This window comes from Paroedura picta, chromosome 5, assembly GCF_049243985.1.
Source record: "Paroedura picta isolate Pp20150507F chromosome 5, Ppicta_v3.0, whole genome shotgun sequence".
Taxonomy (NCBI): domain Eukaryota; kingdom Metazoa; phylum Chordata; class Lepidosauria; order Squamata; family Gekkonidae; genus Paroedura; species Paroedura picta.
This window is the reverse complement of record NC_135373.1, coordinates 68,186,080-68,198,582: the sequence shown is the minus strand read 5'-3', so window position 1 is coordinate 68,198,582 and position 12,503 is coordinate 68,186,080. Positions and strand designations below refer to the sequence as shown.

General features: G+C 42.6%; 1 protein-coding gene across 2 annotated transcripts in view; it reads right to left on the bottom strand.

Moving 5' to 3' along the window:
* Positions 1 to 12,277, bottom strand: part of FAM3C (FAM3 metabolism regulating signaling molecule C) — a 44,787-nt gene extending 32,510 nt beyond the window's left edge. The window contains exons 1-2 of one of the 2 annotated variants that reach the window (XM_077338402.1): positions 12,121 to 12,277; positions 10,935 to 11,101 (exon numbers count right to left, since the gene is read on the bottom strand). The gene's annotated coding sequence lies outside the window, so the exon portion shown is untranslated. The remainder of the gene's footprint in view (positions 1 to 10,934; positions 11,102 to 12,120) is intronic. The other variant, XM_077338401.1, reaches the window with a different exon arrangement.
* Between the last annotated feature and the right edge of the window lie 226 nt (positions 12,278 to 12,503).

The following is a 12,503-nucleotide window of genomic DNA, read 5'->3' as shown; positions in this document are numbered from 1 at the left end:
CAGATGAATACTTTGTCTTTTTTTAAAAAAAAAGAAATCACCTCACATACTGAACTAACACACTCTGAGAGAAAGTGGGAACTCTAACATATAAGTTCCTATATGCAGGGAATTTTTTCTTTATGAGGAAGAATTCCCTCCTTGCAATCTAAAGAGTTAAAATCCAAGAGCAGTTATATGTCAAACACATACCAAAAGGTTGACACATCAAACCAATGTAAAAAACATGGCAAGGCATCCAGTCTTGAGTTGGACTCACTGAATCTTTGGCTCACCACTACAAAACATGCTATTTTGGTAAATGTAAAGGCACTGATGCACACATGCCACATCTATAGTACCTCTTATAAACAGACAATCGGAGGGACCAATCGGCAGGCGCAAAGCGCCTGCCGATTGGTCCCTCCGATTCCCAGCCTGAGCAACTGCGAGCCGCGCACAGCGCGGCTCGCAGTTGCTCCCGGACTGATGCGGCGAGAGGCGCTTCGCGCCTCTCGCCGCGTCAGACCGCCACCCGAGGGAACCCCCAGCAGTCGCGCGAAGCGCGGCTGCTGGGGGTTCCCTCCCTGCCGGTCTGACGTGCCTTCTCGCCTTTCAAAACCCCTTTTTATAAAGGGGCTTTGAAACTAGTAATGGAATAAATTGACAATTCACCCACTGTTATGAGTGAGGAAAAGGCACACCAAAAATCAGACAGGTAACCACCATACTGAATGAAAACGACAGATGAAGTATAGTAATCCAATTCATTATAATAAATATTTATTTGCTCTGAAATCATAGTGATTACATCATACAGCTTCTCTTCTCCCACAGGAAAAAAGGCAAATTTAATTGCAGGTGCAGGTAGAATGAAGTACACGGGAAGCCTAGATGAATTTAAAGGACAAATCCTTTAATGACTCAAAACAAGAATTAGTATCCAGCTTTTTCTGAAGCAAGTGGGAAACCAGAACTAACCTTATTCCCATTTGCCAACATGCAATTGTTTTATTCCAATACCTGATGAGAGAATAGTTGTTCTTGTTATTCTAATATCCAGTATTTTACTCTGTAGGCCCTTTACCACACAGAATTTGCATCAACTGACCTTTTCTCCCACAAGTGAAGAGCAGTATAAAAATGTAATAAACGAATAAATAAAACCCTTGTTTAAAAGGAAGCTATTTTGCAAGCGCCTACACCTCCCAATTGTTACCAGAGATAGCAGAGTTCTATACTGCCTCAAGGCACTAGTGGAGAAAACAGAACATAGCCTTTTCAGCAGCCAATCCAAAACAGTAGGGGAAGTTCTCTCCCAACATTCTTAAATGACAGACACACAACATCTGGAACAACATTCATAACTGTCTCATGTGACCAATTATGTCCACACCTAGCTTTCTCAGCCCCTCACAACTGGAAATAATCCTGGGATACTAAAAATCATAATGCTAGCTAATCCCTTCCTCCAAACCAGCTTAAGCGCTGATATTCAATAGATTCCAAAAATCTAGCATTTAACAAGCTGGGAACACCATCCTTTCTCTCACCTACTGCTCTTAACTATGCAATTCCTCTACTTTTCCTACCACAAGAAGTTCAGACTTGGTTAAACTACACTGTTCTCAAGCTTTTACTGGAATAAAGACTGTCTTTCAGAAATAGGTTAACCAAGTACAGACTCTAGGCTTTCTATCTGGTAGCTTCATGTCATCTTAATCCCCCCCAAAAGAAAGAGAACCTGAGTTATAAAAGAGACAAAAAACATTTTTTTCTGTCCAGAAATTCATATGACTAAAAATTCCATTTCCCACAGTAACCAACCAGAGGGCCCCAGGAAGCGCATAATCAGAGCAAGAAAGCAAAAAATTTGCCATGCTGATATTCAGTGATACCCTTTCTAACAAGGAAGCTTCATCAGAGCTAACAGCCAGTAACTGACCTAACCACCAACTTTTATACTTTCAAATGAACACTGATGTGTTTTGTACTTCTGTAATAGTTAAGGTGCAAGTTGAAACCAGATACACACAATACAATCTAACCTAAAGAAAGCTTCAAATACATCTTGCACAAGACACAGAAAAGAGAGTGGGATCATCGGTTTTACTGAATACTTTTTTTCCCTCTTCCAGCCTGATGAGTTGTTGAAAACTCAAAATCTGTCATGCTGTTGTGGGATACTTTGGTTGATCCTAAGAGAAGGTACTACATCATTTATGAATTGGTATCTCCCTATAGACTCATGCTGTAACCTATGGTCATTATTACCAGCACATTGTGGCAACATCAAGAGTGTGCTTCTAGGCCCGGCGGAAAGGCTGCCCTACTATCTTTATACTTTCCTAAACCTCTCCCATCCCTTCTGCCCAAAAACCTACAATACCCCTGCCACAAACCCACTATCAGGCAAAACACTTTCCCATCCACCCTTTCTAGTGCCCGTTGTATTTACAAGTACAACGGGCTTTAAATCTAGTATTACATAAATTAGTTATATGTTCAGTGAAGAAGTAGTTGGTTTTTGTCAGGAACTTACCACCCACCCATTTCCTTACCTGATACCCAAATGACAGCATGATAAAAGACTAAGCATTCTCACATCTGCTTTCTCAAAACCAAAATTTTATAAACCTCAATCCTACTGCTTCTTAGTTGTGTTTCCCCCTCAAACTACAAAGCCCCAAGTGTTTCAGTCTTTTTTTCTGTGTAGGGAAGATATTCCAGGACTTTGATCATTTTATTGCCCCCTTTCAGTACTCGAATAAGCGGAGATGACCCATCAGTCAAAAAAACAGAAGAGAAACTGACAATGGCAATTCTTTTATTACAACGATGTAGAATTCAAGGTGAAAACAAATCCTTAGTCAGATGGCTCAGTTTTGTACAACTGCCTCTGTGATGACTACATATAAATATACAAAAGGTTATATAAGCATATTGAACTTAACAATTTTTCAAAAATCGTTGACACGGGAATCGGGGAAAAGGCCTTAAAATGGCTGACCTCTTTCCTTAAGAACCGGTCACAGGGGGTTGCGGTGGGGGACAAATTATCTAACTCCTTTGGGGACTCTCCCCCCACCCCCACTTTTTAACATCTATAAGAACCCTCTGGCCCAGCTGATCCAGAGCTATGGGCTGGGGTGTCACCAGTATGTGCCTGACACCCAGCTCTATCTCCTGATGGAAGGACGGATCTCTCCCCAGATACATTTGCTGGTTCTTTGGAACTCACTGGGTTCCACAGGGCCTGCAAGACGAAGCTCATTTTGTTGAGACCAGGGTAATAAGATTAGGTTCTCTCCCCTCTTTTTCTTTTTGTAATCAGTCCCCCTCCTGGGCAAATGTACCCTGAGGTCAACTATTGGACATTAAACTGGGAACAAGAGTATGGAGTATGGAGGAGTAGGGTAAGAATGTTTATTGCCATCAAGCTGTTGCAAGCTGTTGTAAGTGGTTTTAAATTGTAAATTGTATTATGGGAAATTGTGTGGGGTTAGTTTTGTTTCTGTTTTTAATGTAAATCGCCATGAGCCGGCTGGGCCAAGAGTGGCAGTATATAAGAAAAATAATAAATAAATAACAATAAAAGTGCAAATAAAGATGTAGAGATTATTCTTTCTTTCTACAGCATACCTTATTTTACATCACATGGTTTCCTTTCATTACAATGTTTTCTAATCAACTGTCTTTTAGTCTGCAAGACATAACCAATAGTACATAGTATTTGTAAAGCATGCTTTAGATCTCATACTCCACAGCCCATTATCTATTGAAACCTATAAGGTAAAGGTAAAGGTATTCCCTGTGCACGCACCAAGTCATGTCTGACCCTTGGGGTGACACCCTCTAGCATTTTCATGGCAGACTTAATACGGGGTGGTTTGCCAGTGCCTTCCCCAGTCATTACCGTTTACCCCCCAGCAAGCTGGGTACTCATTTTACCGACCTCGGAAGGATGGAAGGCTGAGTCAACCTTGAGCCGGCTGCTGGGATTGAACTCCCAGCCTCATGGGCAAAGCTTTCAGATGGCTGCCTTACCACTCTGCGCCACAAGAGGTTCTTTTTTGAAACCTATAACATACCTTAAATATCACATCTACCCAAAGGTAGCTGAATGTGAACATTTAGCAATATGCTTATATAACTTTTTGTATATTTATATATAATCACTAAGGAAGTTGTACGAAAACGAGTAATCTGCCTAGGGATTCGTTTTGACCTTGAACTTGACATCATTGGAATAAAAGAGATTGCCATTGTCAGTTTCTCTTCTACCTTTTAGTACCAGAAGCAGGAGAACAGAAATCCCAACATACAATTTTTTCTCAATAGATAAAATGTTAAAGAGCGATAACGGCAGTTAATAAGGACTCAAGACATTTCTTAATGATGGTGGGATACAACCAGCATTCAGGAAGCTCTCTTTAAAACTGGATAAACCAGATGGCCAGGAGTGGCAAGCAGCTTAAGAAATTCAATGTTATTTTGACCTGGGGCAAGGCAATTGGGCTATACTGCCTAGAATGTTGGCTTAGGACTGGTAAGGTCTACATATAAAGGTGATGATGTGGCAGCAAGCATATGGTGGGGGGAGGTGAAAAATATAGGAGTACTTAGATACACAACAGGAGTCCCGCTGGCCCCGTCAGCACCTCTGGGACTAACTTTTGCCTTCTGTGCAGGCCAAAATTATCTGGTGTGCCACTATTTGTCACATGTGCAAGGGTTGCCCACCCTGGTCTAATATACTTTGTGGGTTTGTTTTCAGTGGTTAAGGGAAATAATATGTATGATGCTTTGAGCTCCATGGGAAAGGTGGAACATCAAAATGTGCATCATATTCTCTCCCTTTGAATGGATTAGAACAGTGGCATTTAACCATAACTAGGCACAGGAGCCCAAATTTAATCCCAGGAAGCAAAGCAGGATGGAGCTATAAGTACAAGAAAAAAGTCAGATGCCTTGCAGACCCATGGCAGAAAAAAAGAGCCAGAGTTATGGCCTCCCACAGGGGCTCAGTAATGGAACATTCTTTGGAAGGGATGAAAGGGAGTAGCCAGATTGAGTGGGAGAAGAAAAAAAGTCAGGAGGTTTTTTGGGGTGGGGGGCATCACTCTAAACCTGTGCTAAAAAATGAATCCTCTCCATTACTGAATGACCTTGCCCTGTAATCAGGCCACTTCTCTAAACATATATGCAAAGAAGCGGAGGAGACAGCCTGAGGCTCATACTTTTTCATCCACGTGGACTGGCTCAGATCTATCACATTTTTAAGTGGTGTCTCTGTAGAGCTGTGGTTCTCAACCTTCTTAATGCCACGACCCCCTTTGGGTCGCCGCCAGTAGCGGCATGGCAGAGGCAGCTCAGTGGTCACAGTGGCCTCAGCAACCCATGGGAAAAGGGTCAATCAACCCCCCTAGGGGTCGTGACCCCCAGGTTGAGAACCGCTGGACTATGCCCATATGCGTCTACGGCATGCACCCTCCTTTCTCTAAGGTGACCTCTGGGAAAAGGGTCGATCGACCCCCCCGCTGCTGTAGAGGCTCTTGACCCAGCTGGCAATGTTCCCTTAAAAATTTGAAGGTTGAAGATCACTTTGACCAGGGTACTAAAGTGGAATATCTCTTCTCCTGACACCTTCCAGAGCAATTGGGCTTCTTAGGTAGAGACCTTTCACTGTAGAGGAAACTATGGGATAGAACAGAAATTCCTCTCCCCTTCAAACTGCCAGCAATAGAAACCTGAACTACAGAACAAAGAGTATCACTTCAGCATCTATCAATGGAGGTAGAAAGGGCGTTTGTCCAGGCAGTGAAGATAAGCAATTCCCACCAATGCACAGCCTGACAAACCCTGAGAAACAGCTTTGTTAGACACCTCAGCTATGAATGCCTTTAACAATCTGATCCAGCCACATTAACTGAGAAACAAGTTCCCCTTAGTTCAATGGAACTTGCTCACCTCACCTACTTCAGTTGTAGTATTTTAATGCATCACTTATCAATGAAAGACATGTTGCATTAAAAAAACAAACAAAAATAAACACAGATTCTGACGTAGGTCTTCCACTCATGCCACCAAGGTATAAAATTAAAATATGTCTCTTACAGAGTTATTGTCCAGGTGGGGGGACAACCCTATTTGAATACACTCAAAACAAACTCCCCAAGCTAAAACAAACTAAAAGTCTTTATGGAAATCTCTTACAGCAGGCTACAATTACTACTGCAATTTTTAATTTAGTACTACTTTATACGAATGTTAAAAATACCAGCCAATCATGATGATTTAATCAAAAAACATATATGGGCTCCAAAAAAGTTTGCAAAGCATGATCACACCATTCAAGCTCTTCAAAAGATGAAGCTGCATGAAAATGCAATGAACTTCAGCATTCTACAATGTTTTAACCACACTAATGGAAGCCCAGATTAGGTTAGGAAAGGCATTGCAAAGTCTTTTAAAAAGGCCAGCGTGGTTGATAGGACAAGTCAGGGAAGTTATAAAAAGTAACAAGGCTTCTTTTGAAAACTGCCCTCATGAGAATTCAATAGAAGGAGCCATAGGCTCCGGCAAAAGATATTTGTCAATAATGAGGCATGCAAAGATAGAGGTTGAGAAGCAGGTAGCTAAAAGCATCAAGACAAATAATAAATATTTTAAAAATATATCTGGAGCAGGCAACCAGGCCAAGAAGCTTGGATGACAAAGGAATAAAAGGATTCCTATGGGGAAATGGCAGAGAAGCTCAATTACTCTTTTGCTATGGAAACTGTGGGGTATGTATCCATGCCACAGCTACTATTTTAAAGAAGTCCTAACACCTGAGCCAAACTAAAGTGACAAGAGATAAGGTTCTATTGAAGAAATTAAAAACTGATAAAGTCTCCAGATCCCGATCATATACAAATGACAGTTCTCCGGGAACACAAACAGGCCATAGTTGAGCTACTATTATTCCAATACATGTAACCTATAACTAAATTCAACAGATGGCCAGAAGACTGGAGAGTAGCAAATGTGATACCAGTTATTAAGAAGGGATCCAGAGGGGAACCAGGAAATTACAAGCCAGCCAGTTTAATGACTGTCCCAGGCAAATTAGTAGAAACTGTAACCAAAGACAGAATTATTAGGAATACAGAAGAACAAAGCCTGCTGAGGAAAAATCAGCATGGCTTCTACAAAGGGAAGTCCTGCCTCAACAACCTCCAATGACACAATTACTGGACCTAACAACATAACCTACACTGTCAAAGGCATATTCACTTGCTCATCTTCTAACATTGTATATGCCATCAAATGCCAACAATGCCCCTCTGTTCTCTACATAGGGCAAACAGGTCAAAGAATTAATGGACACAAGTCAGACATCAAAAATCACAGGACTGAAAAACCTGCAGGGGAACACTTGGACATTCCAGGACATTCAACAAGGGACCTCAAAGTAGCTGTTTCACTGCAAAGGACTAGAAAGAGAGACTGCAGAAATGCAAGTTATTATAACACTCAAAACAATGGCATACTGTGGATTCAACAAGGACATAGGTTTTTTATATAACTATGCATGCTAACCTTATTCAACTCATATCTTCACATTCCGCACAATCTTCTTTTTTTTATTTGTTTTATTTGGGACAATGTGACAGTAATGTGATGTTAGTAATATGTAATTTTGAATTTAACTCTCTGGTCTCAGGACAAGATAGTTGCCAGCACAGCTTTTCACTTGCAGGAATGTTTTGGGTAGAGAGGATGGGGCCAGCAACAAATGGTAAAGTGACAGACGTTATTCACTAATGTAGACAGTTTTATTTCTCCAGTGTTCTTGTGAACTACAACTGAATTCAAGGGGACTGATCAGCTGTTTTAGCAAAGAATTATCATATGTCATCATATGGCTGTGTTTGGATGTTGTGACACAGTTTACTAATTTAACAGAATTAGCTTTTGTTTTATATTTCCACTATTATGATGGTAGTTCATTAGTCCGAGGAAGAGTGCCTGCACTCGAAAGCTCATGCCTTGAATAAATCTTTGTTGGTCTTAAAGGTGCTACTGGACTCTGATTTTGTTGTGCTACTTCAGACCAACACTGCTACCCACTTGAATCAGGCATCATGGCCTTGCTCATCTTCAGTTTCAAAGTTTTCCCTCAGAGATAGATGCAAAATATGGGGATGTATTGTACCATGCAGGTCAGGTCGCTTAGCAGAGACAAAGTCCTTAGCTAAATAAAAGAATTCCACAGTAAAATATTGTTCCAAAATGGATTGCATTAAAGTTAACATTTCTTCATTTACTTTTGAATGTTTACTTTTGATCTAAATAAGTAGTTTAATAATTCTGTTACATCTTAGTTTAAGATGTGGCCCTCTGTAGACACTGGGCACGCTAATACAGCCCCCATGTGCCAAAACGTTAGGGACCCCTGCTGTATAGCAGTCCCCAACCTTTTTATCACCGGGGACCAGTCAATGCTTGACAATTTTACTGAGGCCCGGGGCCGCCGCCGCCTGAACCCTGGCACCCCTGACTTCCCACCGCCCACTGGGGGGTGCTGCCAGCAGCAGCTGCGCAGTGCCATGCCGAGGGGCAGCCCCAGCCATGGCAGCCGCTAGAGAGCACCAAAGTTGAGCCGGCGGCAGAGTAGCAGGGCAGCCCCCAAGGCAGCAGCCAGGGAGGAGGATGAGGAGGAGCTGCGGCCCGGTACCGGTCTCCGGACCGGGGGTTGGGGACCACTGCTGTATAGGATTGTGTTGTGAATCACTTAGAAAGGCAACTTCAATCTAAGAATAATTCAGTTCAGCTATCATAGTCTCTCTGTTGGTCCACCTAACCTGCAACTGTTGCCAGCAATGACCATACAGAAGCCCACAAGCAAGCCACTTCCCACCCCATAACTTGTATTCAGAGGAAACAAGTCATTTAACAATTATGGATAACAGCCGATCAGTCCTCTATAACTATATCACTTTCTCCATCATCACCTTGTCACTATGCACATATCATGCAATGATGTGTCCTGTAAATGCATTTAGATCAAAATAGGTATCTGAAGAAGTGAGCTCTGACTCATGAGATTTCATAAATTTTGTTAGTCTTTAAGGTGCTACTGGACTCTTGCAGTATAAACGCATCTATGGGGGAATGAGATCAAGCCCACTGCCCTGCCCCTTTCAGCTAAATTCTGAAATAGCCCATGCACATATTTATTAATTTAAATAAGTTGTGTGTCACCTCTACAAAGCTACTCAACGTGGCTCATAAAGGAAAAGATAATCTCATAAAGTATAAAATCATTACAACTAAGAACCTGTAAATATATTTTTGCTATATATTCTCTACCAAACTGCAGTCCATTTATGGTGACCCCTCAAGGGGATTTTCAAGGCAAGAGACATTCAGAGGTGTTTTGCCATTACCTGTCTCCCATGTGTAGTGGCCCCAGACTTCACTGGAGGTCTCCTATCCAAGTATTATCCTGCACTGACCCTGTTTAGCTTCTAAGACCTGATGAGATCAGGCTAGCTTGGGCTAAAAGCACAGAGCACAAAAAAGCCCATATATAACCATGCAGTTTATTAATACTGTATACCTGTCTTTTAAGGATTCCAAGACCTGCAAGTAAACCTACCGGCAGATAGATTATACAGAAATTATGCTGAGCATTTATCATAACCAATTTCTTGTATTCCTCCCACCAATCTATTCTTCATTAATCTCAAGGTCTGAAATATTGCTCTCCACATTTACCATACCCTGACTCAGATAGCCCAGGCTAGCTTGGCGTCATCAGATCTCAGAAGCTAAGCAGGGTAAACTATGGTTAGCATTTTGATTGGGAGACCACCAAGGAATTACAGGGTCATGAGACAGAGGCAGGCAATGTCAAAACACCTCTGATCATCTCTTGCCTTGAAAATCCCACAGGGTCACCATAAGTCAGTTGTGGCTTATCAAAAAAAAGTTTGTCACGATTGACTTTATAAACTTCTGTTATATGTCCCATTAGCCATCTTTGCTAAAACTTAAAACCGCTGGAAGGAGAGTCAGAAGATCGTCTTCTAATACCAAAACCATCTTTCTGCAAATTTTGGCTGGGGGCATCAGTAAGACTGCCAATGCTTCAACTTTTATATGTTGTTTTAATGTGACCTGCCCCAAGCAACTTTTGAAGGGCAGGTTAAAAATAATATATATGTTATTTTTATAAATGTCCATGTTTTAGATCCTCCTCCAAAATAAACTGTAACAATCACTCGATCATTGGGGGGAGGTATGCCCCTTTTCTACACCCTTCCAAGGTGCAGATTCCTTTTGCTTTCCTAAGGGGTGACCAGAGCTCTATCTAGTATTACAGCTTCAGGAGCAAAACCAGTTTTGTCTAATGGTTAGAATGTCAGACTAAGATTTGAGAGACCCAAGTGAATTTTCAGTCAGTTCCTACCTTTATCAGCACCACATAGCAGATTTTTACTAAGGGATCAACCACAATTCTGAAATCACTTTCCAATCAACCTATAAAGTTAAAGAGTCGGGGGCACACAGGAGGGAGAGGAGCGGCTTATGCCAAAGTGCCTCAGTTTACATTTACTTACAGAGAATCTTATTATCTACTTCTCAAATGGTTCTTTTAGTCTGAGAATCTTTTTGGAGTTCCTTGTACCCAGGTGTTTCCTCCAAGCAGTTCTGAAAATGCTTTAACACATCATCCGACTAGTTCTGCAGTTCTCCAAGCCTTGCCCAGCCACCTCACACAAAGTTTTGCCAACAATCCAAAGTTCAGGAATATTTAACCATGAAGAGTCCTGTAGATTTTTACATTCAAGCCTCACAAGGCAAGCTGTTCTAAAGGTCTCACGAAATATATCAGCAGTCTTTAGATTGGAAAGTCTGTGGATTTTAAAAGCAGAAAATGCCTGCAACAGTTATGAAGGTACAACTTGCCTGATGAGTCCTTTTAGTGAACCCCACTGGGGTTTTCCAATAATATGCGAAATGGCCTCCAAAGGGTTGAAGAAAAGGAAGTGGGCTCACAGAATTTGTTAAGACTTTAAGGTGCCAGAAGTCTCTGTCCATTTGGCTGAAGCAGATAAACATGGCTATCCATCTGAAATGTGACAGATTTCATACAAATCCATAAGGAGACAATGGCAGGATGGAAGGAGGGAGGAAATCTACTGTTACTGTTCATCAGCACTCATGATTCATCAATAAAATCTGATTAAAATATGCTGAGCAGAATTTAATTTTTAAAGAGGTATCAGTGCTCAAGTTTGCCAAGATAACACATCATCCCACCACTAATTTCTATAGAAAAACAAGTTCTGATGTCAGCTCTGCAGTGGGGTTTGCACTCTGTACATACTCAAAAGATCTGTCCTTGAGTACAGCACACAGCCCAAAGTAATGTCCCAGCTCAAAGCAGTGTACACAGTTCTAAATGTGCAACCTAAGGGCTGCCCTTAACAGTTGCCTATGCATAGTAACTTCTACACAGGAAAACTGTGTAGTTAGATGATATATATTTTACAAAAATAACACCCATAATACATTTCGATTCATGCAAACGTGGCATAAAAATGTGATGGATCGCTATGTCTCAGCACAGGCAGTCAAAACGAAACACACACATGTGCAGCTGCCACATAAGACCAGCTACGCAAGGTCCGTGTCCTGTTTCCCATGCACGGTAACACTTCTAATGGAAAGCCCCAATTCTGTAGCAATCAGAAGAAAAGGCAAAAAGGCTGCGAAGCCACTGACACCCTTGCTTGGGAAGCAAGCCCCACTGCACCCAGTGGCGCCTACTTACACGTAAGCATGGGCAGGCTTGCGAAGAACGGGTACATGGAGCACAACTACAGGAAGAAAGTGACCAGAAAGGGAAGCTTACATAGAGAAGAAAACTAGTAACGGGGTGGGGGTGGGGTGGGGAGAGGAGAGAGAGAGAGAGAGAGAGAACAAGGTGAGAAAAGGAGGAGGCAAATTTAAAACTGCGGGAGGAATTAGAGGAAGGGAAAGGCAATCCACGGCAGGAAGAGAAAGAATGGAGATGCAGAGCAAGAACAGGCCGCCGCCGCCGCCGCCTTTCTGTCTCGGGGGAGGGGGACGGGGGGAGCCACTTACCTGCCGCCTTGGCTGGCTGAGAGCGCCGGAGTGCCCCGGCCGCCGTGTTTCTCCAACAGCGCCTGCGCCCTGGCTACTCCCCTTGCCAAGCGAGCGACGGCCGAGCAGGAAGCTTGACCCTCGCTGCTGCCGCTGCCGCCGTGCCGGGGAGAGTGCGCCCGCCCTCTAGCGCTGGAGGACCTGCATGCGGGGAGAGCGTCCCGTACTTGACCGCTTGGAACGGGCCCTTTGGGGAAGGGGTGAGGTGGCTCTGAAAGGGCTGTGCAGCTGTTACAAAGAAGTGAGGCTTTGAGCATGTGCATAGTGCAGTTCCCGTAGTAGGAGAGAAAAACACCGGGCTTTTCCTGAATATTTTAGCATCCCTGCCTGGGAACAGTCACCCC